The following is a 20,176-nucleotide window of genomic DNA, read 5'->3' as shown; positions in this document are numbered from 1 at the left end:
GGGGGGGGGGGGGGGGGGGGGGGGGGTTGAAGGGGAAAGGAGGAGCATGAATCATGTAACCATGTTAAAAATGAATATTAATAAATGTAAAAAAATATATATATATATTACTTAGATAAGGTCAGAGACAGATAAGCTAGACAAAACTTTATCTGACCAGGTGCAGTCCTGTAAATCTAGGGGACAGGACTCAATTAGTAAAAATCTCTATGAAATATATTTGTGCTCCCAGAATTAACCCCCTTCTAATTGATGGTTGGAATTTGGCCTTTGACCCTGGACCTATCTCTCTACTTTTGAGACTTCAATGGGTTTTTGTATGATTTGTAACCGCTTCACAGCTGTGATTCTTTCTCTGTGTTCTTTGTTTGAAACCAGTGTATAATAAACTCAAAACTCCATAGCCATCAGAACAGCTATGGGTTAACCACTAGTCTGGCTGTTCTCAGTTTTCTGTTTCTGGTCTTTTCAATCTGATGCCACTAAATGCCACTCAGGACCCCCCAAAATATAGAGCTGGCTCTCTATACTCCAGCATGCAAAATAGTTTTATCACTATGCTTCTTTCTAGTCAGTATTATTCAGTCCAGTGTGATTTTCATAGGAAATGAGATAGGTTCTTTTATACCTATTCCTAAAAAATACTTAGCTAACATAGTTTAATAAACTGGTGTGTATTTGGTAGGTTAAATTTTTTTTTAAATCAGACCTTTTAGGATAGGAACAGATATTAGGCTAAGAGTCATGAGTGCATTTACTTAATCACAAACATGCCCTCGGCAAAAGACCTTCACCTATATGGATTGATGAAGAAAGGGACCTCTGGACCTCTGAACTTCCCTCCAACAATTTTTTTCCATTACCCAACCTGGGGAGATTATCATTCAATTACCCATCATATTACCCTTTAGTTTAGTAGTTCCCGAACTTTTTGGGCCTATGGCTCCCTTTCCAGAAAATAAAATATTACTTAGGCCCCTGGAAATTAATTTTTAAAAAATTTTAATAGCAATTAATAGGAAAGATAAATGCACCTGTGACCATCACCACTCCCCCTGGATTGCTGCAGCACCCACCAAGGGGAGGTAACACCCACTTTGGGAATCACTGCTTTAGTTGGTGATAGGTAAATAGCCTGCATATTATTTCACTGGAGAGGACCCTTGCCCTTCCTTTGACCACTTATGGAAAATCCCTTAATAATTTTAGCAGTCAACTTTTGCCCAATAAGTGGTTAGGATTCTTTCTGTCCACCTGCCTCCTACTTAAGATTGGGGGAGCAGTTATAGGCTAATTACCTAACAGTAGAGTGGAGAGCTACTAGCCTTTTACCTTGTGATCTCTAAGGTGATCATGAGACCACTAATGAGATTTTGTATTTTGGTCTGTATTGTCTAGATCACTGATGGACAAACTATTCCCTGTGGGTCAGATCCAGGTTGTAGTTTGCCCATCACTGCCTTAAGCAATTCCCTAATCACTACATCTGGATGTGGGGGCATCCTGTGATGTGATGTGATGGGCAAACTACAGCCTAGATCTGGCCCACGGGGAATAGTTTGCCCATCATTGGTCTAGATCATCTGTGAAATATGGTAAATAAAAATCTGTGCTCTGAAGGAAAGAGACATCTTAGATCAAGTGGAAGATCTGAGGCCCCATTGATTAAATAGTCCCTTTAATAAAAAGCTATTATCTCCAAGTTCTTTCAGTAGTTTTATTGCAGATTGAGCTAATTTTTTTCTGACATACCAGTAGACAGTAAGCAACTCAAGGACAGTTTTTTTTCTTTGTTTCATATTTCTATTGCTTAGCACAATGTTTAGAATATAAAGGCATCTAGTTCTAGAAGATCCTTAATAAATACAGAATTGTTTAAATTAAAATAAACATTAAGAAAAATTAGTAGTAGGATTTGTCTTCTAATACCTAGCTCAGTTATATACCCACTTCTACAGTGTGTATAGATTAAATACTAATTACAAAATGAATGTGAAAATAAGGAGTTATTCTTGCAACAGTAAGAGTGATCGTAATAAGAATAAAATGTGAATTGTCAAAGCCTCCACAGAAAATATTTAAGGAACATTACTCCTCCTGCATAATGTCCATATTTGAAAGGGCAAACTATCAATAACTAGATATTTGACTGAAATTAAATGTATACTCCTCTTTAAATGATGGATGTGAAAAGAGATATGAGTATAGCAGATGCCCTGATACAAAGCCCCTATCATTTCACAGAACTCCAGATTGGGCGATTTCCAATACCATTTGTTCCAGACCAAAGACTTTAAGGCCAGAAGCAAACATTTGAAAAAATCCATCTGATTAATATCTCCCACTAAACTATTTGTCACTTGCACAGGCTCCACATGTTGTTCTCTCAGGCAAAACTACCCTGTGTTAATCTAGAGAAGAAATGAGGCATGTTGAATAAGGGCTAATAGGTCTTACTTGGGCTAGAGCTCAGTAATCTTCATTGTTGGAAATTCAACATTTCATTGTAGATAAAGGATCTTACATACAAATTCTATTGCATTTTGACTAAGTTACTTCATAATTTAAGGATTTTAATTCAGTGATTGAAAAAGCACATGTAGTACTCAGAGTATTTGTTTAATTATGTTGACATTGCCTACTATTAGTTGTTTTTATTTTAACCCCTTTTAAAAATTATTGACTCTTATGTTCCTTTGTTATCCACACACACTTTCCCATACTGCTAGACAAAAGAAAAGAAAAGAAAAAAGATCCATACAGTATTTGCTTGTTCTGAAAAAAGTTTTGAAGGGATAAAAACAAAATGTGACTTAAATTTATAGTAAAACATAATAAAACAGTACTGATGCAAAGTAGTGTTAGAGCACCCAGGAAAACAATATCCTTAACAAATATAATGTCTTACATGGAAAGAGCAAATGTAAATGAAACTGAATGTTGGGTAATTATAATGATTCATCCTGCTTTTAAGAAGAGAAAATACATATCTTTCTTGTAGAAATAGGGGATAATAAGTGTTCTTCATTAAAAAATCCTATTATATCTCTCCTGAAAAGGAAATGGGCTGTAACTGACTTGCATCTGGCTGACTTGTGCATACAAGTTTCCTGCTGTGGCCAGTGGTGACTGTTGTAGCAGCACAGGAGTGGAAGAGGAATGACAGTATATTTGGCCTCCATTTTCCACACAAAAAAAAGGCAAAGTTAACTTCATTTTATTTGAAAATTGAAGCTCATCATCATGGAGATCGATGTTCTCTTCTGTACAATAAATCAACCAACCATTAGCAAGACCATTGCCTTCTTGAACATTTATCATAGCTTTCAAAACTCTTCCTATTCACCTAGCCATTTGTGATATTCAGTGAGTGATGTAGAAAATGCAAGAACACCATGATGAATTTTTGAGGGGTTTTTTTTTAACAGAAATAGAAAAAAGGATGGTGAAGTTGAGTAGATAAATGTTTGTGATGATCAATGTGTAGGAAATGTATATATAAATTTTTGCCATGAAGAAGATGCAGAGGGGGCAACTAAATGGCTCAATGGATTGAGAGCCAGGTTCTGAGATGGGAAGTCCTTTCATCAAATCTTGTCTCAGACATGTTCTAGTTGCTCAGTCCTTACCATTCTTCTCTCTTAGAGTCAATAAACAGGATCAATTCTAAGATTGAAAGTAAGGTTAAGGAAAAAAAAAAGAAAATGCAGAAAAGGCTATCATTGGGTAGTCAATTCATATAGTACTTTCACCTATGACTGATTTCAGAGAAGCTTGTTGTCACCAATATGAAATGGAAGAATGTACTCAAGTAGCTCCTCTAGCTTTATTCATCTGAAAACTACCTTTTCAAAACTAGTGAAGAAATCCTTTTAAGAAGCGTAGATCTTGATCAATATCTTGTGTTAGTGCTTGTGGTTGTATTTGTAGTGGCAGTGGCAGCTGTGGTTGTAGCAGTGATGGTAGTGGAAGAAAGGAAACTGATAGGAGATTCAGAGATCATAAAAGATCTTGTCAATTCTGAACCTTGACATTTTACTGTCTGCTAGAAAGTCTTGTAGTTGATTGAGCAAAGTTCATAATGAAATTTTTTTTTCCCGGACCAAAACAAATATATGGGAATCTGAATAAATTTTGTAGTGATACAGCATTCTTGATGTAACTGTTACTTGTGATAATTCTTATTAACTTTCAAATACATGGCTTGGCAGTGCTTGAGAAAATAATAAAGATTTCCTTGCTCTTTGAATGTTTGGAAGAACCCATGTGAAGAAATCATGAACTGAAAAAGTAACTAACAAGTTTGATGCATAAAATTAATTTTATAATGATTTCCTTTTCTATTATTTCAGTCTCCAGTTATGAGACATTTGTTTATTTATGAAAGGAAAATTGGCTTTTATACTATTAATCTTAAACCAAGGGATCACATGCCACCCTTTAGATAAGTAACCAACTCTGATTTTAGAAAAAAATAGATCCAGTTAGTAAACTATGTATAAGATGTCACTTTTATTAATATATTATTAATCTTAGTGCTAGAAAGGATATAATTTGATATATTAGATAATAACTAAGTCTATTAGAGCCTTATTGGAAGAATAAAAACTATAGTTCTATGCAGTTATCTAGGGAAGCTGAAAACCATACTGAAAGAGCTGGGTTTATTGTAAGTAGTGGATATACAGCCGGTCTCATAAGATCATATGAAAACAACCTTGGCATGTCCAGGTGTTGCTTGATCTTTTGAAGATTTATGCCAAATATAGGGTCCCCAAAATATTACAGCAAAGAAAGTTTACTTTGACCTAAGTAGTATGAGTTCTGGAGGAGTAATTAAATTTTCTTATCTTAATCTTGTACTGAATTTAGGACTTTGTATCAAATATTCTAAACACTTGTTCCTAAACACCACTGCATATTTCTTAACATTCTGTGCATCTTCTGTCTTGTTAAGGACATGCTAATTAACTGTCAAAAACCTATAAAACACATGGTTGAACATATAAAAGGAGTCTTTGCCAAAGGCTGGATGTAGTGAGACCTCTAGCTTTAATTTGCCACAATTAAAGTTTATATCTTTAGCTCAGAATTATGGCCCAGAGATTTCTTTATTTCTAATACTTACTTTGTAGAAATACTTAGAAACTTTATTTGTAACCAGAAATCTCTGCAATTTAAACACCATGTTTATAATAAAGGCAATTTTAGCATAAAATATTATCTTAGTGTATCCTTAGTGGAAATTGATAATGGTGTCTGTATATAATTAAAGGGGTTTAATGGCATTTCATGCATAATGCTCCAAAATTAAGATAGTACTGAAGACATCAGTTTTAAGATTACGCCAATGTTGACTGTCTTAAAAATCCATTAGACCATTTTGCCAACTTTGGCATTCCATGAGGAAAGTTAGATGTTTTTACTCAAACTTAGGTAACTCAGAAAATTGCCTACCTAAAAATCATATTTATTTATGTTTAATTCCTCTATTTTAAAGTGACATAATGGTTGGTGGTTATGCATTTAAATTTTTACATTTGTTAATTAACTTTCATCTGTTAATATACTACTTAAATGCTGGTAGTTGAATGTCTCTTTCTTTTTAGTGCAGAGCAGAAGTAAAATAAAAAGGGAAAAAAGGTTTAAGTTGATAGTGACAACCATCAAAAAGGAAATCCAATACCTCTTTCTGATTATCAAGAGAAGCATTAGAATTCTAGCAGAGACCTACTTTATCATGATGCTTTTATATAAGTGAACTTGTATATATAGTTTTAAAAATCAGCTTTTTGGGGGCAGCTGGGTAGCTCAGTGGATTGAGAGCCAGGCCTAGAGACGGGAGGTCCTAGGTTCAAATCCGGCCTCAGACACTTCCCAGCTGTGTGACCCTGGGCAAGTCACTTGACCCCCATTGCCTACTCTTACCACTCTTCCACCTATAAGTCAATACACAGAAGTTAAGGGTTTAAAATTAAAAAAAAATCAGCTTTTTCACTGAACATGTAGTTCCCCATGTTTGATTTAGTTTTCAAAAAGTTTACTTTCCTTTGCTATGTATTTTTCAAAGACTAGAAGTTCAATAATTTTTTTAAAAGAACACCATGTTCTTAGTTCATATTTTTCATGAAATTAACATTTAGAAAATGCACTTGATAAACTATTGCCTTAATTGATTAAATTAATTCCATTGATTCTGATTCAAACATGATGTGCAATCTCAGATCTTTATGCCACAGGAATCAACATGTCAGTGATGGGATGGGGGAAATTATAGCAATTAATTTTTATTTAGTGAATCAGTTAACTTTTTGGGAATCATTGTATCTTTCCTCCAAAACAGACATGAAATAATTTGCTTCATAAATGGTAGGTAAATTTTTACTTCATGTTTCTTGATTTCTCCTGTTAACCAAGTTTATAATTCATGTTTTAAAGCTTCTTTGAAGAACTGAAAGTAAAAAAAAAAATTAGTTTACAAAGTATAACTGAGGAATCTTATTTACTTCATATCTCCCCCTTTCTGCCCCAATAAGAGAGAAGAGGAAAGTTTTGTTTCACAGATAACATCACACTATGTTGAAGCTTGTTTTTAAAGTATATTATGACCTCAACAGGTGAGTAACAGCTAATAAACATTAGGTAAACTCATAGAATCAGGTTACTGGAAGTAAAGTGATAAACTTGAATCCATAAATGTTTTCTTTGTAATTTATTGAAGTGGCCTCTTTTTTTTGCTTTATATTAAAAATCCAGTTATTTCTGTAAAATGCTACTTGTCCATCTTACAATACGTTAACCTAGAAAAACAGAACCACCAGAGTAGTTATAAAAAGAAGAAATCTTTCATCAGGATTAGGGAGACAAAGTTCTGATGGTCATCACAGAGTCATACACAACATCACATAGAGCTAAGCTCTGGGATTCTAGGAGTACTGTTTCCAGGAAAATGTACCATGAATGGAATTTTCCATAGAACTGAAGAACTTGGGGTCTTATATGGGGATTATGGGAAAGGAAAGAAACTGATTGGCTTTCATGGAAGATAGGGGAAGAGGATTCCAGCCAGAGGCTGGACTACTTGGGAGAGGCCTAGATAAAATGGGAGAAACTTCTAAGACAAAAGGGTATTTAAGATTAGATTATATCTACTAATCCTATCTAGGGCAAGATCATTTAGGTACTTGAAGGTATATTGTTCAATTTAGGCTTTAACCTACTAATTTTATCTAGGGTGATAAAGTAGTGTTAGAGGGTTTCACAATAATGTTGCCACATATAATGTGTATTTAAAAGACTATAAAGCCAAAAGAAGAAAAGCTGTTGAAAATAAAAGGTTTTTCCTTTAAATAATTAAAAAATCATTTCCAAATAATTTGATGTTTTGTTTAGTTTTGTCACATTGTAATTTTTCTTTTTTATATATCATTATATGCTTTAAGAGATGGTTCTCTAGGGAAGGTAGGAATAATGCATTTATTTGGAAATATAGCTGATATAAAAAAATAACATTTTTGAAAAGAAAAAAAGCATTGACAAATTATACTCTTTAAATACAAATAGATCAAACAAGTAAATAAGTGTTTAAACAATAAAGTAAAAGTTTCAGTTTGTTGGAAGAAAACTATGTTTCCCTCATAAAATATCAAGTTCTTTTTTCTTTTTTTTTGTTTCAGAAATATGCCACTCAAATAAACTGGGCAAATCTTGTCTCAGGTTTATTTATCAATATAGACTATCTCTCCTATAAAACCATAAATTTCCTGAGGGAAAACATTGTAGTCTTCCTATCCCTTAAAATCCCAAATAGAGACCTTAGTGTTTACTGTTTTTTTAACAAAGACATAGATAAATGTCAATATATAATTTATGAATGGATTTATTCAACAGGTAATTAATAAATACCTTCTTTGAGCAAGATTCAATGTCTGGGTACTGAGGATCTAAGGGGTTTTTGTTTGTTTTTTTATTTAAAAGATATTTCTTTCCATGAAAGAACTTATATTCCATTTTCTAGTTGAATATAAATACTTATAATAAATATTTTTACTACAAATAGTTATAATGCAATATAGAATGTAATACACTATAAAAATATCTAAACAAACTTCATTAGAAAAAAATTGTCAGAGAAAGTGATCCCTTGAAAGAGATGCTTCTTTTTAGAGATGAAATTCCTTCCCCCTGAACAAAGTAGTTAATTGAGGCTATTCATAATATCTCCAGGCAATATAATGAGATGCCACCCTCTAAATAGTATTCCTAAATCTACTATCAACACTGGTCTAAGCACTTATTAGCTCTTTTCTCCTTAATGAATGGACTTGACTTCTAAATAGCATCCTGACTCATGTACTTAACTTCAAACTTTCCACCTCATATTTATGTTACATATTATTTACAAATTCACTTTCTTCATGTATATTATCCCTTTTAGCAAAATCTGTAGTGGCTCTCAGTTGTTTTCTGAATAAATTTATGGATACCTTAGTCTAATGCTTAAGACCCTTCTTGTTGTCCTAATCTATATTTACCAACCTGATCTCTTACTTTACACCTAAACTTGTCATTATCTTAAAAAAGAAGAAAAAAACAGGTAGTTAGCACACTGAAGAGAATATTAGACTTGGTGTCTGGAAAACTTGAATTCAAATCTTGCTTCAGATGCTAATTACCCATATGACATTGGCTAAATTGTTGAAATTCTAAGCCTCCTACTTTTCCTGTACTAAATGGGCATAATAAATAGCAATGATTTAACTGGATTATTGAAAATAAAAAATGACATAAGAAATTTAAAGTGATTTTTACAAACTTTTAAGTGCTATATAAATGTTAGTTATTGTTATTTTTTTTAATTGTATGCTCAGCACTAATCACAGTTCTGACATAGTTGTTATTATTGTTGAGTTATGTCTGATTGTGTGATTACACCTTGGGGTTGTAACAATTAAATTTCTCAAGAGGCAGTATTTCTTAATTTTAAAATTATTTATTAATTAACCAATCACAACATCCTAAACTGGTCAATTGACTCTCTCCACAATCTAGCAGGGTGAAAAAAGAGTACAAAGAGAGTTTCCCTCCTCTGGGGCAATTCATCATTCGGTCCCTCCTGGGACATCTCAAAACATCTCTATTTGGTCAATAGCCATGAGGATGAAAACTTAAAAGACCTCAACTTCTCCCTCCCTACTTCATCACAATCTATATATATATATACATATATATATATATAAAGTTGTTTTTTTAAGTTTATTTATTTAATTAATTTAGAATGTTTTTTCATGGTTATAGATTTCATGTTCTTTCCCCCTCTCCTTCCATCCCCGTCCCATAGCCAATGAGCAATTCCACTGGGTTTTACATGTGTTATTGATCAATTTGTAAGTGAGAGTAGGATAAAAAGGTTGTACATAGTGCAGAGTGCATCATTGTTATGCAAATATAAGCAGCCTAAAAGGCAATGTGGCTTTTAGACTCATCAAGGACATGCACCTCACTTTGTAATAAGAAGCCACTCCCCCCCTAACCTTCCCCGTCTTCCTGACCCAACTAATCTTCTTCAGCCCAGCAAAACCTGCCAGCAGCTAGCTCCTTTGCTCTTGAGGAGGCAGCTTCTCCCCAGGCAAGAGCTCTCTGGGAGCCCAGTCCCTGCCCTGCCCCCCATCTCTAAAAGGTTCTAAATGCTTCAACATCACTGTTGTAGAATGTCATTTTTCTTCCTTCTACAGACTCTAGAGCTCAATTATGCTTCTGTAAAGCCAAACAGGAGCCAGAGCACAAGAGAAGTGATGTGGAGTAGACAATAGTAAACCAAATTTAGAATCAGGAAAACCTTGGTTAGCTAGTTTTTCTGTTTCATAATTATAATTTCAGGCAAATCACAAAACTTTCCATTGTTTTGATAATTCTCTAATTAGTATATGTTAAAGACCTCAGTTATTAAACTGTATTAGTGGATTATCCATATCCATGGCACATTAATGTAACCAGAGGTCCAGATCAAAAACAGTTTTGAGGGAGGGGGGATAGAAAGAGGTTTATTGCCTTAACTTCTTTTCCATTTCTGGAGTTTTTGTCACCTGGCTTTCAAAAAATGTGCATAAATTAATATTTCTCCAATTATCAGTTATTGAAACTAAAATATCCCCTTCCTTTTTGGAAGAGATTGATGCTAATCATTATGTTGCAGGGAGAATACCAAAAATGTGGGAAAGTCACATAGCTAAATAAGTCTTAAAACTCAATCTCCACCTACTATGTTAATAGAGGAAAATGTTCCATGTCAATGTATGTAGACATCATTTTTTTCTTACCTCTCACTCTTTGATGACATAATTCCTATTTTTTCATTCTACCCCTATCAACATCCAAATCTAGGCCTTCACATTTTCTATTATTTAGGACGAGGCCAAAATTTCCTTTCCCCTCTCAGAAATGTATTGAAGTGGGGTACTCTTAGGGTTCAGAATCTTGACCCAAGAATGGAGATTCGGAGACAATGCATGTTACAGGAGACACCTGTATTACTAGCAAGCACAATAGGATGGTTCCCAAGTAGAGCTGTGCTTGGGGGGAGGGTTATAGCAGTTATATAGACTCTAGGAAATGTTTGCATAGATAACAGGGTATCCAGAGAATGCTGCAGGCTGTTCCCAGAAGGCGCCCAGAAGGGTAGTGGTTCTTTGTCTGCCATAAATCAGTATTCTACCTTCACTACCTGCTATAAGTCTCACTGACTTGCTATAAATCCCAGACACTTGTTACAAATTCCAGTAACTTGCTATAAGTACAAATTCCAACCTTACAGTACTTCATAACATGAGTCCAGACACCCAGAAATTCAATAATTGGAACCATTATTTATTTATTAAAAAAAGAAAAGAAAAAGAAATCTACCAGCTGGGACAGCCTTCCCTAATGGAAACTGTATCAGACTGACGTTACAAGGCAGTTTATATGGGTTACAAGATAAAAGTCTATTTTCTTTCACATCTAGGGTTGTATTTGTCAAGAAAATACTCATCACAAACACAAGTAGTGATAACTGGATAATACTCAGATCTCTCAGGGGATATTTGCTTTTCACATGTACCTAAACACTCATCCTTAGTTATCAATATGTTTACCTTGTATTCCATCCTGACCTATTTGTTTGTCCTGATGTCCTTTTGATGACCATAGGGGAATTAGGACTCTGACCCATTGCTTGCCTAGGTCACTTGGCCTCCTGGAGGAATCAGGTCAGTTTCTTAAATAATGCAAGAATGGATTAATCTACCTCATCTACTTCAATTCTACTTTATTCCTAACCTATATCATTTATTCAGACTACTTCAGTCTCTCCTAGTTGCCAGCCACATTTCCATATCCCATCCCTAATCTATGAAGAGTAGGATATAAAGAAAAAAATTTAAATGTGCAAAATTCATAAAAAGGAAATTTTGACATTATTATTTCCAAAAGAATAGATTTACTTAGTAAAAACTCTAGTAACAATAGGTGATAGAGTGTATTATCCCTTCATATGAGGGACTCCAAAAAGTTTTTCTAGCTCCTCAGAGGAAGTTCATCCTGGCAGATCAAATATTAAATATCCTTATGCTTCAGGAAACAAGACCGTAGGAACACAAATCATTAGAATTCAAAAAGCTTTGAGAGATGATCTTATATAGTAATGTTCCTTGAAAATATGACCAAGAGTAATATTTCCTCTCCTTGAATTCTGTGAGTCAGAACCCACTACTATACAAGACAAATGTATGTATGTGTGTGAATATAATTGTATGTAAATATATAGTATAATAATGTATATATGCAATTTCATACAAATGCATATACTAAGATGCACACATGGGGGAAGGTCTTAAAGTCTGGAATATTTGTCTAAGTTCAAATCTGACCTCTGACACTAGATGTATGGCCTGGGCAAGCCATTTAACCCTGTTTCCCTCAGTTTCCTTATCAGTTAGATGAACTGGATAAGGAAGTAGCAAAACTTCTCTAGTATTTTTGCCAAGAAAACTTCAAATGGAAAAATGAAAAATTGAATACAACTATATGTGTGTATGTATAGTATGTATATGTATGCATATTATGTGTTTACATATACATTCTACTTTTTATGCTTTTTGTTGTTAGAAATTTTCCCCTTGTTAATAGCTACAATTCTACTTTTTGCAACTTATACTCCATAAAAAAATTAAAAACTAGCCTTTATCATCTATGTCAACAAAGGGATAACAAAATCTTTATTATCTTGATTCTTCTCTATAGAGAAATCTTTTTTGATATTTCCAAGGTGTCATTTCCAGGGCTGATGATCTTCCATGATGAAAAGCTCTCTAGGTAATGATTAAGAAGTGTGAATCAAGTTTGTTAAGAAGTGAATTTGTTCTTTTAAATTTATGAATTAATTTGTATAGTAACAAACTTCCTGTTTGTTCTGTCTCTTTATGAATGTCCTTCTGTTCTCTCTTGTATGAATGTGTATATTTTATATTTAATTGGCACTATTTTCATTGTTTTCTTATTTGTTCCATCACTATTCCTTTCTATTATTCATTCTCCCTTAAATAAATACAATCAGACAAAACAAATGCACAATTCACTGAAAATATGTCTCATTTTGTATATCTAGTACACTCCCTCTCTATTTAGAGGAAAAGTCTTCCCTCTGCTTGGATGAGTATTCCCAGAAGTTCCATTTAAGGAGACACCCCAGCCAGCTACCAATTCATTGCTAATCAAGCTTCACTTTCAACTTTTCCATTCCCCTTCCTTAGCCTTCTACATATTGGCTTTACTTTATGTGGTGGTTTCCTTCATTTGAATTTAAGCTTCTGTAGGGTAGGAGCTGTCTTTTTTGTTTGTTTGTTTGTATTTTATTCCAGAGGTTAGCATAGGATATGGCACAAAATAAATACTTACTTACTTATTTACTGATTGACTATGAAACTCTATTTAATAGAACTTTACATATTCATGCATTATCTTTTTTACTCTTCTTTGTATACTGCAGTGTTTATTCATGTTTCTTAAATTTATAATACAAAATACATTTTAAAAGAAACTCAATTTTTAACCTGAAAAAGTGAGAAAAAATTGTGAGAATGAGTAGCATATAGTAGTTTGGTTGTTTGTTTTTTTCAAATATTTGACCTATTGTCCATGATGTTATGCAAAAGGGCTTGTACTTGTTTTGAGGGGACACGAAAGGCAAAACTAAGAGTAATTTGATGAATTAGTGGAGGAGAAAAAAGGAAGAAGAGAGGAAGGAAGGAGAGAAAGAGAAGGTGAAAAAGAAGAGGAGAAAAAAGGAAGAAGAAGAGGGGGAGGAGGAAGAAGAAGAAGAGAAGGAGAAATAAAGAGGATTATTAAGAGGACAAGTTTGTGATTTATAGTATATAGAGAACTAGCTCTAGAGAGGAAATTCTGGGTCTTTTTATTCCTGCTTCTGATATTTTCTGTCTTTTGGACACTGATCTCTCATTTTCTGATAGATCTCTACAACTATAAGGTACCCAATCATTACTAATCTGCATTAGTGAAAACCTCTTCTCTTGGAGTTCTTATTTCTTGAAAATCGTAGATACAGACTAATAAAAAGTCACAGAAAGAAGCTCTCAAGAAATCTAAGGTTTACAAAGCATTTTCCTCCCAATAATCCTAGCGATCAGAGTTCAAAAGTTTCATCTTTATAGATAGGGAAACTGGTGTTCAGAAAGGTTGAATGTTCATAATAAGTTATTCATATAATATTTGGACCTGGTTTTCTCCTGACAGTAATCCTATAACTTTTTTCTACTGTATCATATGATATCATAAAAATTAACAGTCTAAGTAAGCCAGTTGGCTGCAGCCCTATTATATAGTATAATTGCATAGTATAAAGATAGATTTTTTTGTGAAATGGCTGAAGTTTTCTACTTTATTTTTCCTCTGACAAGTTAAAAAAACATTTTATATTGTCCTTGAAAAAAAAGTGTGTTAAAATCCATCCACAAACAATCTCAATAAAGTGAGAACTTAAAGTTTGGTCAGAGTTGCTCTGTGTATGAATTGTTTATTACATCCTAGAAATCTGGCTCCCTGGTGTCAACCTCCCCTGCAGGCTGTCTCCACAAGTTTCAGTGACTCTCATTTTTATTTGCCAAGTTCCACATAGCTGTGACAGATTCAAGATTGATGGTGTCAAGGGACATTAAAAAACAACAACATAAAAACGTTTATTTGCAAAAAGCAGAAAAATTACTTCTCTGAAGTATTTTCCATGGAAACTATGTTTAAAAGTTTTTAAAGTCTATATTAAAAGCTTAATAAATATTTTTCTAGTATTTAATTGAATCTTCTCTCTTCATATTCTCATTAAATGTAAGCATTTACAACACTTTCAGGTAAAACAAAGACTTTGCTCATCATTTCACAAACAATTGTTTTAGGCCAATGATGGACAAACTATGGCCCTCAGATCTGATTTGGGGGGGGGGGGCTGAAATGTTCTATCCCATATAGTGACATTATTCCTAATCCAATGAATACAATGAGTAGGCTACAATGCAATGAAACTTTGAAAGAGTTCCCTTAGAAACAGGCTGACAGATGAGCATTTCCTTTCCTTTGGCCCCCTCTTTAAAAAGTTTGCCCATCACTGCTTTAGGCATATCAAGAAGGAACATGAATTATGTAACCATGGAAAGTTGTCCTAAATAAATAAATAAATTTTTAAATATTGCCAAAAATGCTTAATCTTTCTTCACTCAGCTCAAGATTCCCATTTCCCTATGTCACTTCCCCCAATGCAAATGTCCATTTCAGAGATATTGAAAAGTCACTGTTAGTGAATATGAGACTTAGTAAAACTACCTGAGAGAGAAGTGAGGTAAACTAAGTCATTGTCCAAAAAAACTGTTTTTTCCCTGGGGAAAAGTAGAAATCAGAGATGAGCCTTCCTGTGAAGGTCAAAATAACATTCACATGAGAAAATGATTCTCTACAGTTGCCTCACAGTCCAGAATAAGATATAGAGTGGAAAGTCCTGTGCTACTAACTTCTGGACAATAAAAGTTTGCTTCAAGGATATGTATCAGTAATGAATATTATTTTCTTTGTATCCTGAACACTATAAAAACTGCATTATAATTTTAGTTCGAGGCAGCTTTCACAAGGAAAGTTGTCCTGGCCAGTAGGTACATTTATTAATCAATAGATTAATAAATAAATATTGGTTCCACTAATTTGAACTGCAGGGTGTCTGGACTTATTTTATGAGATGACCTACTTCAATAGTATAAAACAAACAAAAAAACACCCTAAATTGAAATTTTAAAAGGCTTAACTAACATCATAGTGAGAACTGAATTTTCCTTTTCCTCCCCATTCTTTCTTTAAAATTTCTTTTAGATAATATAAAGGTTCTTATATTTTCTCTACCCTTGTACTATAAGGGATGTACTATCAAAAACAAGTCAACTTATTTTTGATAGTATATAATTTATTTTTTCTCTTGTCATATGTATACACATACACACATATTCATGAATATATGTGCATGTCTAGGTGGTTTTATATATATATATATATGTATATATATACTATAATTATGGTTATATTCTGGTCATAATTTTTCTTTTGAACCACTCTAATTTCAGAGAATTCAGTCCAATTCTTTTTTTTAATACATTATTTTTTAGAAAAATTTTCCATGATTCCATGATTCATGTTTTTACTTACCTTTTCATCCCCCCTTCACTACTCAACCCCATAGCTGATGCGCATTTCCACTGGTTTTAACTTGTGTCATCAATCAAGACCTATTTCCATATTTTTGATGGTGTGGTCTTTTCAAGTCTACATCCCCAATCATGTCTACATCAAACCATATGTTCAAGTAATTGTTTTTCTTCTGTTTTTCCACTCCTGTAATTCTTTCACTGAATGTGGGTATCATTTTTTTCCATAAATCCTTCAGAATTGTCCTAAGTCATTGCATTGCTGCTAGTACAGAAGTCCATTACATTCTATTTTACCACAGTATATCAGTCTCTGTGTACAATGTACTTCTGGCTCTGCTCCTTTCACACTGCATCAATTCTTGAAGGTCTTTCCAGTTCACATGGAATTCCTCCAGTTTATTATTCCTTTGAGCACAATAGTATTCCATCACCACTATATACCACAATTTATTCAGCCATTCCCCAATTGAAGGGCCTACCCTTGTTTTCCAGTTTTTTGCCACCACAAAAAGCATGGCTATAAATATTTTTGTACACGACTTTTTCCCTACGATCTCTCTGGGGAACAAACCCAGCAAAGGTATGGCTGGACCAAAGGACAGACAATTTTTTAGTGCTCTTTGGGCATAGTTCCAAATTGTCATCCAGAATAGTTGGATCAGTTCACAACTCCACCAGCAATGCATTAATGTCCCAATTTTACCACATACCCTTCAACATTTATTACTCTCCCCTGCTATGATTTAAGCCAGTCTGCTAGGTGTAAGGTCTTACCTCAGAGTTGTTTTGATTTGCATTTCTCTAATTATTACAGATTTACAACACTTTCTCGTGTGCTTATTGATACTTTTGATTTATTTATCTGAAAATTGTCTATTCATGTCTCTTGCCCATTTATCAATTGGGGAATGGCTTGATTTTTTATACAATTGATTTAACCCTTCTATATTTGAGTAATTAAACCTATGTCAGATATTTTGTTATAAAGATTTCTTCCCAGTTTGTTGTTTCTCTTCTGATTTTGGTTGCATTGTTTTTGTTTATAAAAAAAACTTTTTAATTTAATATAATCAAAATTATTTATTTTATATTTTGTAATTTTTTCTAACTCTTGCTTAGTTCTAAAATTTTCCCTTTCCCATGGATCTGACAAGTATACTATTCTGTGTTCACTTAATTTACTTATAGTTTCCTTCTTTATATTCAAGTCACTTACCCATTCTGAGTTTAAATTGGTGTAGGGTATGAGATGTTGATCTAAACCTAATCTCTCCCATATTGTTTTCCAATTTTCCCAACAGTTTTTGTCAAATAGTGGATTTTTATGTCCAAAGTTGGCTTTTTTGGGTTTATCATACACTGTCTGGCTGATGTCACTTACCCCAAGTCTATTCCATTGATCCTCCCTTCTGTCACTTAGCCAGTACCATATTGTTTTGATGACCACTGCTTTATAGTACAGTTTAATATCTGGTACTGTTAGGCCACATTCCTTCACATTCCAAATGAACTTTGTTATAGTTTTTTCTAATTCAGTAAAAAGTTTTTTGGTAGTTTAATAGGTATGGCACTAAATAGATAAATTAATTTGGATAGAATGGTCATGTTAGCTCATCCTACCCATGAGCAATCAATGTTTTTCCAATTGTTTAGATCTAGTTTTAATTATTTGGAAAGTGTTTTGTAATTATGTTTGTATAATTCCTGTGTTTCTTTTGGTACATAGATTCCTAAGTATTTTATATTTTCTAGGGTGATTTTAAATGGTGTTTCTCTTTCTACCTCTTGCTACTGTGATGTGTTGGAAATATATAGACATGTGATGATTTATGTGCATTTATTTTGTATCCTGCAATGTTACTAAAGTTGTTGATTATTTCTAATAGCTTTCTAGTTGATTCTCTAGGATTTTTTAAGTAGATCATTATATCATCTCTAAAGAGTAACAGCTTAGTCTCCTCATTACCTATTTTAATGCCTTCAATTTCTTTTTCTTCTCTAATTGCTACTGCTAATGTTTCTAGTACAATGTTAAGTAATAGAGGTGATAATGGGCATCCTTGTTTCATACCTGATCTAATTGGAAAGGCTTCCAATTTATCCCCATTGCATATTATTCTTGTTGATAGTTTAAGATATATACTGTTCATTACTTTTTAGGAAAAGACCTTCTATTCCTATTCTTTCCAGTGTTTTGAGTAGGAATAGGTGTTGTATTTTGTCAAAGGCTTTTTTAACATCTATTGAGATAATCATTTGGTTTTTGCTGGTTTGCTTGTTGATATGGTCAATTATGTGGATGGTTTTCCTTATATTGAACCATTCTTGCATTCCTGCTATAAATCCAACCTGATCATAATGAATTATCCTTGTAATCACTTGCTGGAGTCTTTTTGCTAGTATTCTGTTTAAGATTTTTGCATCTATGTCCATTAAGGAGATTGGTCTATAGTTTTTTTTCTCTGTTTTTGATCTACCTGCCTTTGGGATCAGTACCATATTTGTATCATAAAAGGAGTTTGGTAGAACCCCTTATTTGCTTATCATGTCAAATAGTTTGTACAGTATTGGAATTAGTTGTTCTTTGAAGGTTTGATAGAATTCACCTGTGAATTCATCTGGTCCTGGGGATTTTTTCTTAGGGAGATCTTTGATGGCTTGTTCAATTTCTTTTTCTGATATGGGATTATTTAAGTATTCTATTTCTTCTTCTGTCAATCTAGGCAATTTATATTTTTGTAAATATTCCCCCATCTCACCTAGATTGCTATATTTATTGCCATATAATTGTACAAAATAGTTTTTAATGATTGCCTTGATTTTCTCTTCATTAGAGGTGAGGTCTCCCTTTTCATCTTTGATACTGATGATTTGGTTTTCTTCATTCCTTTTTTTAATTAGATTGACCAGTACTTTGTCAATTTTATTTGTTTTTTCAAAGTACCAGTTTCTAGTCTTATTTATTAATTCAATAGTTATTTACTTTCAATTTTATTCATTCCTCCTTTAATTTTTATAATCTTTAATTTGGTCTTTAGCTGGGGATTTTGTTCCCTTTCTAGTTTTTTTGATTTGCACACCCAGTTCATTGATCTTTGCCCTCTCTAATTTGTTAATACATGTACTCGAGGATATAAATTTCCCCCTGAGAAGTGCCTTAACTGCATCCCAAAGAGTTTGGTAAGATGTCTCATCATTGTTTTTCTCTTCAATGAAATTATTAATTGTTTCTATGATTTCTTCTTTAACTAACTGGTTTTGGAGAATCATATTAATTAATTTCCAATTAGTTTTTATTTGCCTGTCCATGTGCCCTTACTGGTTATTATTTTCATTGAATTATAATCTGAAAATGTTACATTAATTAATTCTGCTCTTTTGAATTTGTTTGCAATGCTTCTATGCCCTATTACATGGTCTATCTTTGTGTATGTAACATGTGCAGCTGAAAAAAAGATGTATTCCTTTTCATCCCTATTTATTTTTCTCCACATGTCTATTAAATATAAATTTTTCTAGGATTTCATACACCTCTCTTATCTCTTTCTTATTTATTTTTTGGTTTGATTCATCTAGATCTGAAAGAGGAATATTTAGAACTCCCACTACTATAGTTTTACTATCTCTTTCCTTCTTGAGCTCTGCCAGTTTCTCCTTTAGGAATTTGGATGCTATACCATTTGGTGCATACATGTTGAGTACTGTTATTTCCTCATTGTCTATACTGCCTTTTATCATGATGTAATTACCTTCCCTTCCTCTTTTAATCATATCTATATATACTTTGTCTTTCTCAGAAATCATGACACCACTCCTGCCTTCTTTTTCTCAGTTGAAGAACAAAAGATTTTGCTCCAGCCATTGAAATTAAAACTGTGTATGTCTACCTGCCTCACATGTGTTTCTTGTAGACAACATATGGTAGGATTTTGGTTTCTAATCCACTCTGCTATTTGCTTCTGTTTTATCAGAGAGTTCATCCCATCCCTATTCAGAGTTAAAATTATCAGTTGTGTATTCCCTAACATTTTGGAATCCTCTCCTAATTCTACCCCTTCTTCTTATGCTACTTCCTTTTGAACCAGTGGTTTGTTTTAAACCAGTCCCCCTTGTCCCCTTCCTTGATTTACTTCCCTTTCCACCCTCCTCCCTTATTATTCCTCTCTTTTTATTTTTTAAGACCTAATTAATTTCCTCCCCCTTTTTTACCTCCTGACGCCCCTGCTCCCCTTGTTTTATTCCTTCTAACTTTCTCAGTAGGGTTAGGTAAAATTCTATATCCCAGGTTGGTGCGGGGGTTCCGGGTTAAGATGGCGGCAGAGTAAGAAGCAGCTCTTAACCTCTCCTGACAGAAACATACAAAACTCCTCAAGGGGACATAAAAACAAGTCCAGACGAACGGAGGAACCCCACAACAGGGCACAGCGTGGAAGGTACGT

The sequence above is a fragment of the Gracilinanus agilis genome, chromosome 2, assembly GCF_016433145.1.
Source record: "Gracilinanus agilis isolate LMUSP501 chromosome 2, AgileGrace, whole genome shotgun sequence".
Classification (NCBI taxonomy): Eukaryota; Metazoa; Chordata; class Mammalia; order Didelphimorphia; family Didelphidae; genus Gracilinanus; species Gracilinanus agilis.
This window is presented reverse-complemented; position numbering follows the sequence as displayed.